The following is a 16,635-nucleotide window of genomic DNA, read 5'->3' as shown; positions in this document are numbered from 1 at the left end:
AAAAATGCCATTGGAATTTTGATTGGAATTGCAATGACTCTGTCGATTTCCTTGGGTAGTACATACATTTTTTTTTTTTTTTTTTGCGGTACTCGGGCCCCTCACTGTTGTGGCCTCTCCCGTGTGGAGCACAGGCTCCGGACGCGCAGGCTCAGCGGCTATGGCTCATGGGCCCAGCCACTCCGCGGCATGTGGGATCCTCCTGGACAGGGGCACGAACCCGTGTCCCCTGCATCGGCAGGCGGACTCTCAACCACTGCGCCACTAGGGAAGCCCATGGGTAGTACATACATTTTAACATTAACTTTTCTAATTCATGAGCATGAAACTTCTTTCCATTTATTTGTATCTTCAACTTCTTTCATAAGTGTCTTATAGTTTCCAGTATACAAGTCTTTCACCTCCTTGGTTAAGTTTATTTCTAGGTATTTTATTCTTTTCGATGCAACTGTAAATGGAATTGTTTTCTTAAATTCTCTTTCTGATAGTATATAATTAGTATATAGAAATGCAACAGATTTTTGTATATTGGTTTTGTATCCTGCAACTTTACTGAGTTCATTTATTCTAACAATTTTTTTGTGGAGTCTTCAGGGTCTTCTATATATGATATCATGCTATCTGCAAATAGTGACAGATTACTTTTTCCTTTCCAATTTGGAGGCCTTTTATTTCTTTTTCTGGCCTAATTGCTCTGGCTAGGACTTCCAATACTATATTGAATAAAAGTGGCAAGAGTGGGCATCATTGTTTTGTTCCTGATCTTTAAGGAAAAGCTTTCAGCTTTTCACCACTGAATATGATGTTAGCTGTGGGCTTATCATATATTGCCTTTATTATGTTGAGGTATGTTACTTCTATACCCACCTTTGTTGACAGTTTTAATTATAAATGGATGTCGAATTTTGTTAAATGTTTTTTCTGCAGCTATTGAGATGATCATATGATTTCTATCCATCATTTTGTTAATGTGGCATAATATATTTATTGATTTGCATATGTTGAACCATCCATGCATCCCTGGAATAAGTCTCACTTGATCAAGATATATGATCCTTTTAATGTATTGTTGAATTCAGTTTGCTAGTATTTTGTTGAGGATTTTTGCAGCTGTGCTCATCAGGGATATTGGACTGTAATTTTTTTTTTTCTTGTGGTGTCCTTGTCTGGTTTTGGTATCAGGGTAATGTTGGCCTTGTAAAATGAGTTTGGAAGTAGTCCCTCCTCCTCTATTTTTTGGAAGAGTTTGAGAAAGATTGGTATTAATTCCTCTTTAAATACTTGGTTGAATCTACCAGTGAAGCCATCTGGTTGTAAATTTTTGTTTGTTAGGAGGTTTTTGATTACTGATTCAATCTCCTTACTAGTAATCAGTCTCTTCAGATTTTAAGTTTCTTCATGATTCAGTCTTGGTAGGTTGTATGTTTCTAGGAACGTATCCATTCCTTACAGATCGTGAAATTTTTTGGCATATAATTGTTCATATAGTCTTCTTATGATCCTTTGTATTACTGTGGTATCAGTATTAACATATCCTCTTTCATTTCTGATTTTGGGTCCTCTCTTTTTCCTTTGTGAGTCTAGTTAAAGGTTTTTCAATTTTGTTTATCTTTTCAGAGAGCCAGCTCTTTCTTTCACTGATTTATTTTTAGTATGTATTTTGCTCTGATCTTTGTTATTTCCTTTCTTCTACTAATGTTGGGCTTCTTTTGTTCTTTTTTTTCTACTTTCTTGAGGTATAAAGTTAGGTTGTTTGAGATTTTTCTTGTTTCTTGATGTAGGCATTTATCACTGTGATCTTCCTTCTTAGAACTGCTTTTGCCGTATCTCATAAATTTTGGTATGCTGTATTTCCATTTTGTCTCAAGGTTTTTTTTTGTTGTTGTTTGTTCATTTCACTTAGATTTCTTCTTTGACCTGCTATTTGTTCTGTAGCGTGTTGTTTAATTTCCACATATTTGTGTATTTTGATAAGTTAATTCTCTAAAAATTCTTTTTATCAAGTTTTAAGTTAGTACTGTGAAGTTGGTATTCTACTATGTCTTATGTCTCTGTTGAATTTAATCCCCCTTCCTGTTTATTTGTGCTTTTTTGGTTATAATTTTAAAACTTTATTGAAATATTATATACAGAAAATCATGCTGACCATACCCCTTCTTTTTAATTTTTAAATCATTTGTCCCTCAGGAGCTCGTCTTTTCCTCTCTCCCTCTCTTCCTCCCTCCCTTCCTTCCTCAAAGCCAAATTTGGGGTGTTATTGCTCCTCTCTCCTGTCCTTTTTAAATATTAATCTCTACTTGTATTTTCCTTTTTCTAATCATTCCTTCTATTATCTTGGTTTTTTGTTATTGTTCTTATAACTTGAGTTACTTAGCTCATTTTCAGCCTTTCTTCCTTTCCTATTTAAGTTTATGAAATTCCCTCTGTACATGTTTTGACATGTCAGGTTTTTATTTTATTTTTTAAAGTTTATTTATTATTTATTTATTTAAAAAATTTTTGGCTGCACCGGGTCTCAGTTGCAGCACACTGGATCTTTTGTTGTGGCACACAGGCTTCGCTCTAGTTGTGGCGTGCGGGTTTTCTCTAGCTGTGGTGTGCAGGCTCCAGGGCACGTGGGCTCTGTAGCTGTGGCACGCAGGTTCCAGAGCGCGTGGGCTCTGCAGTTTGCGGCATGCAGGCTCTCTAGTTGAGATGCACAAGCTCAGTAGTTGCGGCACTTGGGCTTAGTTGCCCTGCGGCATGTGGGATCTTAGTTCCCTGACCAGGGATTGAACCCGCGTCCCCTGCATTGTAAGGCATATTCTTTACCACTGGACCACCTGGGAAGTCCCGTGACATGTCAGGTTTTTTTTTTTTTTTTGCTGTACGCGGGCCTCTCACTGTTGTGGCCTCTCCCATTGCGGAGCACAAGCTCCGGACGCGCAGGCTCAGCGGCCATGGCTCACGGGCCCAGCCGCTCTGCGACATGTGGGATCTTCCCAGACCGGGGCACGAACCCGTGTCCCCTGCATCAGCAGGCGGACTCTCAACCACTGCGCCACCAGGGAAGCCCGACATGTCAGGTTTTTAATCTCTTGTCTTTGTCTCACTGTTAAACAACAGTTAAATAACACAATTCCGGATTGACTGTTAGTTTTCCCTGAGTGATTTTAAAGGTTTTTAACCTACACTCTTTCGGGGGAAATTTTCAAAAAACACTAAGTAGAGAAAATAATGCAGGGTTAACAATTATCAATATTTCTTTAGCATTGTTTGGTTTTTTGGGGGGAGGGTGGGGGATGGAGGGTTCTTAGTCCTTTGTGTATTAGTATCTTTTCTCTGCTTTTGAGATTTTCTCTTTGAAGTTCTTAAGTATTCACATGATGTGTTCAGGTAGAGATTTAGTTTTATGTAAACTGTTTCTTGAATCTGAGAATTCATGTTTTTCATTTATTTTAGATAATTTTCAATCATTATTTTTTAATACAATCTCTCCCATTTTAAAAAGTCCTTCCTTCTGGATCCTGTCAAACACATGTAGGAGCTTCTTATTCTACTGTCTCTTAATTTTTCTCTTATATTTCCTTCTTTGTATCTTCTTCCTACATTCTGTGTAATTTCTTCAGGTCTAATTTGAGTTTACTATTCTCTATGGTTCTAGTCTACAATTAACATATTAATTGACCTTTCAATTTCAATGTGTGTATTTTTCACTTGTAAGTTTTGTTGATTATTTTTCAAATCTCCCTGTTCATATTTCATAGTACAGTCATCCCTTGGAGTCCAGTCCACAGTATTGGTTCTAGGGCCCCTCTTGAATACCAAAATCCATGGATGCTCAAGTCCCTTAAATAAAATGCCATAGCATAGTCAGGCCTCTGTATCCACAAATGCAGAACCTGCAAATATGGAGGGTCAACTGTATCTTATTCTTTCCTTAGGGTTTTGATTTCTTCTTTTATTTGTTAATCATTTCAACATACTTATATATTTTTTCTGATTGTTTTATTAGCTCAAGTTCCTGGTGCTCTAATCCTCCTGTTTGTTGTTTGTTAATCCTGGTTTATGATAGTTTTTTTTTAAACATATACTCATTTTTAGTGGGATAAACTTTTTTCCTGTGACATTTAAGTATGACCTGGATTGTGGGAATGTTTGCTTGTAGAGACTCTGCATTTGTGCCCCAAAGCTATCCCATTCATTTTTCAGCTTGGATTCCTAGATCATGTGGATAATGCACATTAAAACATTGCAACCAGGGACTTCTCTGTGGCACAGTGGCTAAGAGTCCTCCTGCCAATGCAGGGGACACGGGTTCGAGCCCTGGTCTGGGAAGATCCCACATGCTGCGGAGCAACTAAGCCCGTGCACCACAACTACTGAGCCTGTGCTCTAGAGCCCGTGAGCCACAACTGCTGAGCCCACGTGCCACAACTAATGAAGCCTGCGTGCCTAGAGGCCATGCTCAGCAACAAGAGAAGCCACCAGCCCCTGCTTGCTGCAACTAGAGAAAGCTCGTGTGCAGTAACGAAGACCCAACACAGCCAAATATAAAAAGATAAATTATTTAAAAACCCCAACACATTGCAACTGAACTGCACAGGGCAGGAGGGTTCCATTTTTTTCATATATGTATGTGTATATATATATGTGTGTGTGCGTGTATATTTATATATTTTTATTTATTCATTCATTCATTCAGGCTGCACCAGGTCTTAGTTGTGACACACGGGCTCTTTGTTGTGGCATGTGGGATCTTTTAGTTGCGGCATACGGGATCTTTATTTTTTTTAGTTGCGTCATGAGGATTTCTTAGTTGCAGCATGCATGCGGGATCTAGTTTCCCTGACCAGGGATCGAACCTGGGTACCCCCCGCATTGGGAGCGTGGAGTCTTACCCACTGGATCACCACGGAAGTCCCAGGAGGGTTCCATTTTTCAGGGGAGATTTTTTTAAACTCAGAACTTAGGCAGAAGCAAACAAGCTTCCTTTTGTATTTCTTTTTGGGTACAATCCCACTTTAATGTAGGGGTCTAGCTCTAGAAATCAGAGAGCCCAAGACTTTCCTCCTATCCCCAGATGAGAAATAAAATCCAAGTGCCTATATAGGTTATTGTCACTTACCTCAATCATTGTACTGAAAATGTTCCCAAAGGTCATGAAAGACCTTTATATTGCCAGATTAAGTGGCATTTTAAATCTTTACACCCCTTGACATTTTTGTTGCATGTAAACCACTTCTCTTTTAAATTTTGCTTTTCTTGTTTGTGGTGTACACAACACGTTCATTTGGGGTTAGGAGATGGGTGTGCATGTTGCTGCCACTTACTGGTTGTGTGACTTTGGTCAAATAACTTTTGAGTTTGATTTCTTATCTAAAATAGGGATAATGCCATCTTCATAGCATTCAGAGGTTCTAATAAGTTAATATCTATAAAAGCACTTAATAAATTATAGACCACTATAGAAATTATCATACTATCTTGGTTCTCTTCTGACCATTATGCCTTTTTATTATAATCATTTGGTATGATTCAAGACGTGATATTCTGCCTGTCTCCCATTACATCTCCTTTCAAATAATTCAGTCTCATGACTTTAATGACCAACTTCTAAATCTTTCATCATTTCTTTCTTCTTACTAAAACAATGCTACTATCATAGGTTGTGATGATGATTAAATAAATGCAGGCAACTTAGTAAATAATACATACTCAATAGAGGCTATTACATTTTTATGTGCTTCCTGGACATTTGCATTTATCTTCGAAATATGGATCATCTTTCCTTTCCAAACTGGCTTCCTTTCCCAGCTTCCTTGTTCTTACAAGTGATAAGCACTATTCCCCAGTCTGTCAAGCCTGAGAAATGGAGTCTTCTGACCTTTTTGCTTTTCATCATCTTCCTTACTAGTCTATAAATTCTACAGATATTTCTTAAAAGACATTCCTTCCACCTATTCCTTTTGCTCCTAATTGGCTCTCCTTCCTTAGTGCTGGTTACAACTCATGCTTGGATTAGTGCAATTTGTAGGCTGGTTTCCATGTGGGCCAGCCTTCCTATTGTTGCACATTCTTTTTTTTTTTTTTTTGCACAGTACGCGGGCCTCTCACTGTTGTGGTCTCTCCCGTTGCGGAGCACAGGCTCTGGACGCCCAGGCTCAGCAGCCATGGCTCACGGGCCCAGCCACTCCACGGCATGTGGGATCTTCCTGGACCGGGACACGAACCCGTGTCCCCTGCATCGGCAGGCAGACTCTCAACCAGTGCGCCACCAGGGAAGCCCTGCTGCACATTTTTAAAGCCACTCTCATGTCCCTCTTGTGAAAGTCAATAGTTTCCCGTTTCCTAGTCTAAATCAACTTTTAGGACCCTGTACAATCTAGCCCTATTCTAGCTATGCAATTTTTCTCATTCCTAACCCTCTTCTTCCCATCTTTCCACTGTCTTATGAACGTAATACATTTGTTTACTAATCTTTTATCTTTACCTTTGTTCCCTTTCTATCCCAATCTCATTCATAATTTAAGGTGAAGTTCAAATATGTGGTTTGTCTCCTTTGGTGAACTTATAAAACCTGTTTCGGAAGTTGTAGATTGTGATTATTTCCTGTCACAGGTATAACAAGTATTTTGTCTTTCCAAATGGATCCTACTTGAGGGTAAGATACCTGGTCTTCTTATTTTTACTGTGGTCCCTACAGTCCAACACCTCAGCGCAAAGTAGGTGCTTACTATGTATTACTAACCAAATTCTCATCCATGGCCTCTCATTTCAGTGGGCAAATACTCCTAAGTACTTTCACCAGCAAGCGACACCTAAATTAATTCTTTTATGTTAGGAATTCTGATAAAAAATTGGGGGAAAACTTTAAGCATGAGATTAAAGTATTTCAAAATTATAAATAATTTAAAATTATACATAATTTTATGTACTACTAGTTACAGCAACAAATACCTTTTATGCAAGTTCTTAAATTATAGATCAATAATATTTTCAATAGCTCACTACTTTTGAGGCACTTATAACAGCTTCTACAGATAAATAGGACACATTAATGAAAATGACAGTGGAAGCAAATCTTATTTTCAAAATTGTTATCTAGTGTTACCTTGTCACAAACTCTAGTCCATAGAAAAGAACTGCAATCAGTTTTATTTGAATTGGTCTTCAGTGTCATGAAAAAGATCTGAAGATCTTTGCTTGCAGTATGTTAACGTAGGCTATTAACATGATTGTTCATAATTTAGCAGATTGCCTCACAGTGCTGGAAGTCAATGACCTCAGAAAACATTAGCTGAGCCAAATAAGATGTAATGTTGAAAGTATTTTTCTAAAAATTTAGTAACTGGGGAAAGTCAATAATTATCTGTTGAATAATTTTTAAATGTTCAAATTAATTATGCTATGATAGTTGTATTACCTAACTCATTTTATTTTTCACTGATGTTATTAGACCCTATAACAAAGAATTTTAACAAGCACACCTCCCCAAAATAGAGGAACTTAGCTACATGTTTAATTACACAGAGATAAAAAAAAGTTATTGTTGAGAAAAAAATAAACAAAATTGATTATCCATTTAATACTGTATTGTGCAAAAGGGTTTATTTTTGAGGATAATGGTATTCACAGATTTTCTCATTTCCTCAAACATCACATAATGCATTTCTTCCCAGTTATGAGAAGCTCATTATAGATAACTCTTTCATCTTAAATTCTGCTAAGTAAATGCTATTAAATATTTTTTGTGTCAAGTTATAGAAAATAACATTTCTTAATTTACATGCTTTTAAAAAATTATTAAAGCAAAAATAATTTTAAAAGAGCTCTTTTGAGGGAACATTCTCTCCTGTCTACTTTCATAGAAAGCAAAATCTACTGTAAAACTAAGTGAATAAAGTAAACCTACCTTTATTTGACCTGATAGTTAAAAATGAAATTCATAGTGAGAAATACTTTCTCAAATAATTGAGGTAACACATGATAAAACCATGGTTCAAAAAATTCTAGCTCAATGAATTATTTAAATGTAAAATCTAATGCAAAATGAGGCAAGGAAGGCACTGTGACCATGACAAGAGTGTACTAATGACATCCTCTTCTCATAAAGCCATTGGAAAAATTTGCATGTGCATTTGAGGAAAAAGATACAACTCACTGGCCCATTGTTGAATAATAGAATCCTCCTAGGTTGAGTACTGTGACATATTTGATAATTTTACAATTAACATTTGGTGCTTTGGATTGCTACAGTAGAATGAAACTATGAATAGTTTTTATTGTAGGTCCCAATGTCACATGGCCTTGGTTATTTCAGAACTAATAAATCCTTTAGTTTTAGAAACATTTTCACTGATTTTACTTTTTCTATGGCAATGTATAATTGGCAACTCACCATTTACTTAAATGGTAGGGCTATTTATTTCTCCAGAAAAATCTTTATTCTACATTTTATGACTTTTTTTTCCACACAGAAGGATCTTAATACTTTGCTTCAATGAAAACCCGTCTCAATCTACAGTTACACATAGCCAGAAAGACCTGCACTTAAAAAAAAATAAAAAGTATATGAGAATTACAGAAAAAATTTATTTGTATTTATTGATGGTTTAAAGAAATGATTTTTCATAATTATATCAGACATAAAATGGTAATAAAATTTTAATTGCTTCAAAAGTATCTTGTGGTCAAGGTAATCTATTTAGAAATGTCAGATTAAAATTTTCTTCTAAATGTCTTTATTTTAGAATTGTTTTGATAACTCTGTGTTCTTTAGGTATTTTGTGTGTGTCTGTCTGTGTGATTGTACATGTGTATATTTTTATAAGATGAAGTCCCAGCAGTTAATAGGATTCTCCCATAATTAGTCTCACAAATAAATTATTAATGTCAAGCATCAAACTCTATAGTTTCAGAGATGGAGAATTAGCAAAACTACACTTAACGGTAAGTACATGCCATAGACAAGAGTTTATCTTTCCTGTCCTCTGCAATAAGTCAAAGCAGATGTGGTCTTTCAGTGTATCATTAGTCAAACTTTGTTACAGAAACACATCAGTTTGTCTTCATGAAATCTTTCATCTAATATCATGTAAGTTAGATTAAGCACACTTGTTGAAATGTATACCTTAAAATAAAAAATAACCATGTGATTCTTTACATCTTTTCAGTTTGGTTCTATCTATCTGAGAGAGAAGACTGAAACGTCACTCCAGTGCTCTCCAGCACAACTGGTATGTCTGTTTCTTTACTTAGCACTTCTTATCGTTTCTAACATAGTAAGATGTACTTATTTACTGTGTTAATTGTGTTTCCCAGCACCCCCCCTTCCCCACTTAGAATGTAAGATTCGCAAAGGCAGGGGTTTTTGTCTTTTGGCTATTGGTGTATTCCAAGTGCCTAGAACAAAAACTGACACCTAGTAGTGCTCAAATATTCACTGAATAAAACAACGTGATTGATAGAAGATGAGGTCAGAGATGTGGATGGGGGAACAGATCATCTTGTAGGCCACTGTAATGACTCCAGCTCTGAATGCAATGAGGAGCCACTCTAGAATTCGGAGCAGAGGAGTGCCATAACCTGATACGTGTTTGAAAAGCTTCACTCTAGCTGCTGTGTTGAGGATGGGCTGTAGTAGGCAGGGTGGAAGAAAGGAGACGGATCTGGGTGAGGAACGATGAGGGCACAGATCAGGGTGACAGCACTGGAAATGGTGAGGAGTGGTTGAATTCTGTATTACTCTGAAGGTAAAGCAAACAGTATTTCCCGATGTCTTGGACACGGGTTGTGAGAAAAGAGAGGAATCAAGGTGGTTCTGATTTAAGCAACTGGAAGGACAGAGTTGTAATCAACTGATTTATGAAACATTATGGGAGCAGTGTGTTTGAAGGTAGGGTGAGGGAAGATTAGAGTTCAGTATTGAAGATACTCTATGTTTTGTCGGGCAGTCACTAAGATAAACCAAAGGCTGGTGCATCCGTGTGTGGCTCAGGCAATATTCTGGGCTGGAGACATAGATTAAAGGTTCATTTTGTATGAACGAGGCTTAAAGTGAATTCAGAGAAGAGGAAAGAGGCCTGAACACCCTTGCAGCTGAAAGGTCTTCTTTGAGAAGGAATGAATTTTATCACAGAAATAAAAGGAATATCAGGTTCTTCTCAGGTAATAAACACCCTGAAGGAGAAAAACATCATTATCAGGTGATGTTACCTTATGAAGGATAGGTAAGAACAAGCAAATTATGAACATAATTTAAAGATAAAATTTATTCTCTGATGGTTTACTCATGCAAACTGCACATAAAAGAAAATAGTACAGTTTGTGTAACATTGCAAATATAAGGACTCAAAATGCTAGGTACAGAAGTAGTGTGACATCCTGAAAGTCAAAATGGAATTTGTGTTTATACAACTAATAATGACTTTTATTCGCTGAGTACAGACTGATTTACAATGAAAGTTTTGCTAACCTTGGTAATAAGCTCATTAACTGTTTACATCACTTCTTACATCTATGTAGTTTTATTTTACAGTTGCAAGAATTCCTGTTACCAAAGAACTTTTAACTTGCATAAATAATAAAATTTAAGAAAAATGCACTGAATGACCCAGGAGAGTGAAAAACAGAGGCTTTTCCTAATCCATCCAAACTACAATAAAAAACAGCCTTTGAGATATATTTTCATATTTTGTGCCTTTGAGATCAACTCCTTAGCATAACTATGGCAAAATCATGATTAGAAATTGATTACTGGAAAATTATAAAATCAGTTAAAAATAAAAAAATTTTAGAAGTAGAATTATCAACCCAAAATGGTATTTTTAATAAGCCAAACAATAAAATTCCTATTATCTTCATAATTAAAAGTCCTGAAATGTCATTTGTATAATCTGAACGTTTCCCAGTTTGGAACTTAGGCAGGTGGAATGTTTCCTTGAATTACCAAGGATATTCCATACCGGTTTTTAAAATGTCAGTCTCATTAGGAGATGGCACTGAGACTTTAGCAAACAGTGTAGTATGGATGCAGAACAAACTACACAACTTATTATAAATGCATTACAGATATTTACATAATGGATCCTGCTCGAATGCCAGAAGTTGCTACTGGGGAGGACTCATAACTATTTTACAAAGTTTTCTTACACACGTCTACTACATTTTTATTTTTTAACAATTTTGTCTATTTTAAAATATTGTACTGTATTTTGAACATAACTGCAGAATAAAAATAGATAATGGCACATTAGAAAACTCAGTATCCCACAGATGACTGGATAATGAGAAAAGTGTACCTACAATCATCTCATCAGAAACAAACTACATCATGGAATGTTAGTTATCCAAGCCTGCACAGTAATGACATCTTAAATTGCAATCATCTATTGGCCAGCATCACACTGAAGGCATCGTTAAACATTCAAGCAAAGATTGCTGGCATGAACTATTGAAAGACACACACACAAACACACACACACACCCACCCACCCCACACACACACTCTTTCTCTCATTCACTCGTTTCCCATATTATAATTACATTGTTCTAAAGATAGATACTGATTTTTTTCCCCACGAGAAACGTTATCAAAATATGCTACTAAAAGATGACAGTGCTTTCACAAGAATAAGTACAAGTTAACTTGCAAGTACAAGACAATGGGGGTAAACAGTCTTAAATTTTCTAAGTAGTAATTTTTAGGCTTTTCTGGCAACCATACCTTACTTGATTATGCATAAACTTCTCAGTTTGAAACCTGAAATCTGCAAAACAAAACAAAACAAAACAAAACCAAAAACTAATTTCAAAAAATTATTAGATATCTGATAACCCTGTATTGTACATTATATAATTTCATATTTTGTTAGTCTCAAAACATAGGGTTTAAAATACTGAATTTAAGCCTTAAAAGTCATTTTTGAAATGATAAAGGATTCCAAAATTCATGCCTACTTAAAATCTTAAAAAAAAGGAAACGCACTGTTACTGATCTTCATTTAGTTTAAGTGTGCATAAAAGCACTGTATGTCTTTTACCATGTTTCACTCACTTAAAAAGTGTTCGATAATGTTCTTCCTTTTGCATAATGTGCAAAATAAAAGGCAAAAAGATTAAAAGCAAATTTCTATATTTTTCTTGCTAGTGCTTTATGACCTTGTTAACACTACAAAGTCAATAGGGACTATGCAGAACTTTGGTATAAATGATATAACAATACTACCATCACAGTTGAGGGTTAAGAGGTGGTCAAAAGAAATGGAAGTGGGTAGAGAGATTCAGTAACACCCCCATTTATTAAAACACCACAAAATTAAAAGTGAAATAAACCACAATGAATTAATTATAATACAATTTACACATTGAGCACAGAAAAATGAATAAATCTAACAATATTTATAAAAAAAGCAAAATCAGTCTTTTTCCAGAGACTAAAAACTGTTGCTGTTCAGTCTGATCGTCAACTGCTGCTACACCAACTTTAGAGCCAAATTTAATTTCAAGTAAAAAAAAAAATTTACAACCACAGACTTCGCATAAATGGAAATTGGTCTTTCCTTGATTTCCCTTTGAAGTCACTAATGAGTATCTAAAACTGCTGCACTGAGGTTTTTAATCAACTTCCTGAGGGCTGTGACTGGGAGGAAGGAGCCATGACAATCTCTGAAAGCGCAGGCTCTGAACTCTGGTCCGCCATCTGCGTGAGGACTGAAGTGGCTACAGCTTCTGCCTTGGAAGTTGAACTGACTCCATTGGATGTGCTGACAGAACTATGCTGTATAGCTTCAGTATGTGGACTACTCGGCACTGACAGGTCTTCTGAACTATCATCTTTATCAGCAGCTGAGTGGAAAAAAGGAAACTACTCAGTTTCTTAAAATAGTTGTAAGAATTTATCAGGTTGAGTCAATGCACAGAATAAAAAGTTAGATGGCATTTTACAGAATCAGTTTAGAGAAGTTGGTATGACTGGAATTGAGTAACTGAAAGGTGGCTAGAAGTCATGAAGTAGGCAATTTTGTCTGTACAGGCTAAACAACGCACAAGCGTGCACATGGAAACACCTCAATGCCCAGTGCCACATAAAAGAGAGCTGAAGAATTATTTGCTAAATAGTGTTAAGGAAGAAAATTGGGTGGGAATTTGGGAGATAGGTCTCTTATAGATATAATCAAACACTTACCCCAGCAACACATTTAACAAAACCAGTCTGTTTGCCTACATGCCATTCTTATTAAAAGATTAAAAAATTTATAACCATATGCATAAACAAAATGAATTCTAACATACAAATTATATCTTCAAATAATTCCCTCTGTAGAACTATTTTTATTCTGGCTGACTTTCCATCTAAGGCAGCAATGGATGATTATAACACCTGATTCTAGTGATGCATACACATGAGAATAAGCAATATTTAGACTCTAAATGCCACCAGCTGTTATAGTTGCACGAATTGAGATTCAAATAAAAATCCATATAAAACTCAAGATACTGTAATTGAAAAGATATTCAGGAAAGGGCATTCTAAATATTTATGAAAATATATCTACCATTGTTTAGGCTTTAACAACAAATCTTCAACTTTCTTATTTTAATGGAAGAGAATCCAATAATTTCATTTAGTGAAAAATCTGGTAAGTACAACACACACAAATAATTATAGTGTATGCAAGTTATGAGACACAATGATAGCATGAACACCTGTGAACCCAGCCCCCAATTTAAAGAGAAAATTGCTAGTAACACTCGTGCTTCTTGGAGGCTCCTCTCTTCACCAAAGGCAATCACCATTCTGATACGTATTTCTTTTACCATTCCCTTGTTTTTTCTTTGAAGTTTTACCAAATAGGTATATATCCCTAAACAGTACTGTTTAGCTTTGTTTCTTTCTGAACGCTCTAAAATAATTTTTATTTAGTGTTTAGAAGTATAATAAGCTGGCTTCCTATCAAACCTGACAATACATACTGGCCTGCTTACTGATGGCCAGGTGCTCATTCTGAAAGTCAACTATTAAAAGACTGTGGACCCCATGAAGTAGGACTTACCCCATGATTTGTAATGTAGAAGATAGAGGGGGAGGAATCTGGCAAGTACAACTTTAGTTCAAATAAAATTCTTCATTTTGAGGGGTTTCTGAAATATAGTAGCTCTTACAGAATTTTAATGTGATAGAATCTCACCCTCTCTATAAATCTGCTTTAAATGCAAAACTACACCACTGGATAAAAATCTGACCTCAAGATGCAGTTAAAAAAAAAAAAAAGCACAATCAGTAATCCTTTTTAAAATTATATAAAGCAGAAAGGATACTCTTCTGATCAAGCAATAATGAATGTTATAAAATATTTACAATTCAGTTATATAGCCAATACAATTGTTATACATTCACAGAAAACACTAGCAAATGACAATTTAACTAGAGAGAACAGTAAAAAGCCCTCTATTTCACCACTATTCACCATGACAACAAAATGTCTTTTCAATGTTACGTTCTAGGGATATAACAGCTTTCAGAAATAAAGAGGCTGATCTGTGATGAGTGGTATAAGGAAATGTAAATATATTGTGGAGGCGATGACTCAAAATGAAACAGTTAAGTTGTAAGGGACAAGTGCTTATCTACCTCCAGGCTTTCAGAATTTGGTAAAACAAATCTTTAGGCCGTACAAAGAAGCAGGTACTCACTTATAAATTATGTAATTATCAATTTTATGTATAAAATACCTTTATAATGTGATACAGCTGCACCTATGTCCAGTTCTAGATGGTAAAGGGAGAAAAATTACTAATATAATCACAAGCTCTAGAAAGATACAAGAGATCTTACTGCATTCACAGAGTCATTTTTGGCCCTACTTAAAAGAAACCAGCTGTTTGACAATTCACTCTCTCTGAAGTTCCACCAGTGTTTATACATATTCTCATTAATGAAAATATAAGCTCACAATTTTGGGCCCAATAAGCTTTTCTTCCCATTTAGGATTACAGCAACAACTATAGTACAATGTTAATTATGCCCAGAGATCTACAGAATATGAATTAATGGCAACAAGATTACTCTTACGTTTTACTCTTCAAGGAACCCAAACATTAAAAATGTTTTCATTCTCATTTTATATACTACTTGACCCTTAAGGTCAACAACTGTCACGGTTTTCCCATGACTGAGGGGTTTCCTAGGACGTGGGACTTCCCAATGTTAAAAAAGAGACCCTATGACTGTGTGACTTTATACTGTCACCTTTACCTGCAAGATTTTGTAAGATTCCTTAATTTCTACTAAACCTTAGTTTTCTATATACAATGTTTTGAGTTAACTAGTATTATAGCTCACCACTATTAGCAACTGCTATGTGCTACAATGTGATGAAGTGTTAGGTATTTGTGAATTTCTCCACATTTTCTCCAAGATTTAAACATTTACTTAAACAATCTTTGTATTTACCTTGACTATTAAACAACAGAGAAGTCAGATTTTTCCCAAAGACTTCAAATTTGAAAATAAAAAATTTGAAATTTCTACAAAGTCCAATTATCTCCCAAGAGCTGAACAGAACTAATTTTATGCAAGAACTATACTTACCTCAGTCAATATGATTATCTAGATAACCGGACAGGATAAAAGATAGGAACTGTTCCCAAACCCAAAAATGTCTTATTCATTTCTTACATTTTCACAACCTCGTATACCTTCACTAGAAACTTATTAATCTAGATTTTCAGTCAGTTTGAGGATATAGCATATAAAACCATACATATATACACTTAAAAATATCTTTATTGCTTAAAATAAAAAATTGGCTTGCATTTGCTGAGCATATACTGCCTGGATAACAGGGATAAAACTGTTGGGGTTATCCAATAAATTAACTAAGATTAAAAAATTGAAGATAATTTAAAACTGAATGCAATTTAAGAGTTAATTTTCCTTCTAATTTTATAGAATCACTTGTATATTTCTTTCTGAACCATCAAAATTCAAGAGAGCTCTCTTGTTAAGAAAATCATGTATACATAATGCTGAACTCAGTAACTTCTAAAGGAAATTATGTTGTTAAGTCCGATGGGAGCCATAATGGCCTCATCCCTGCAGCAATCACTATTAATACAAACCCCAAACATATTTCTATATGGTTTCAATTTACTCCACAATGTGTTTCACAATCCTGTCAAAATGACTAGATATCAAAGGATTGAGATTTATTTGCTCAAAACTGACAAAAATCAATGTTCTAAATATATATGGCAACAGAGAGTTGCTCGATCTACTGAATCTTTTAAATTAAAAAATATTGCCCCTTGGGCTTCCCTGGTGGCGCAGTGATTGAGAGTCTGCCTGCTAATGCAGGGGACATGGGTTCGTGCCCCGGTCCAGGAAGATCCCACATGCCGCGGAGCGGCTGGGCCCGTGAGCCATGGCTGCTGAGCCTGTGCGTCTGGAGAGACCACAGCAGTAAGAGGCCCGCGTACCGCAAAAAAAAAAAAAAAAAAAAAAAAAAAAAAAAAAAAAAAAATATTGCCCATTCTGATGAAACTGCTTACAACGACTACAAGTAAAGATGGTGGCCATTAAGTTTTATCGTGAGCACCTGAGGAACTGTTTGCATCCACTACAAAATGTTTTTTTCTTTTGAATTACTGACA

Source organism: Phocoena sinus, chromosome 7, assembly GCF_008692025.1.
Source record: "Phocoena sinus isolate mPhoSin1 chromosome 7, mPhoSin1.pri, whole genome shotgun sequence".
Taxonomy (NCBI): Eukaryota; Metazoa; Chordata; class Mammalia; order Artiodactyla; family Phocoenidae; genus Phocoena; species Phocoena sinus.
This window is presented reverse-complemented; position numbering follows the sequence as displayed.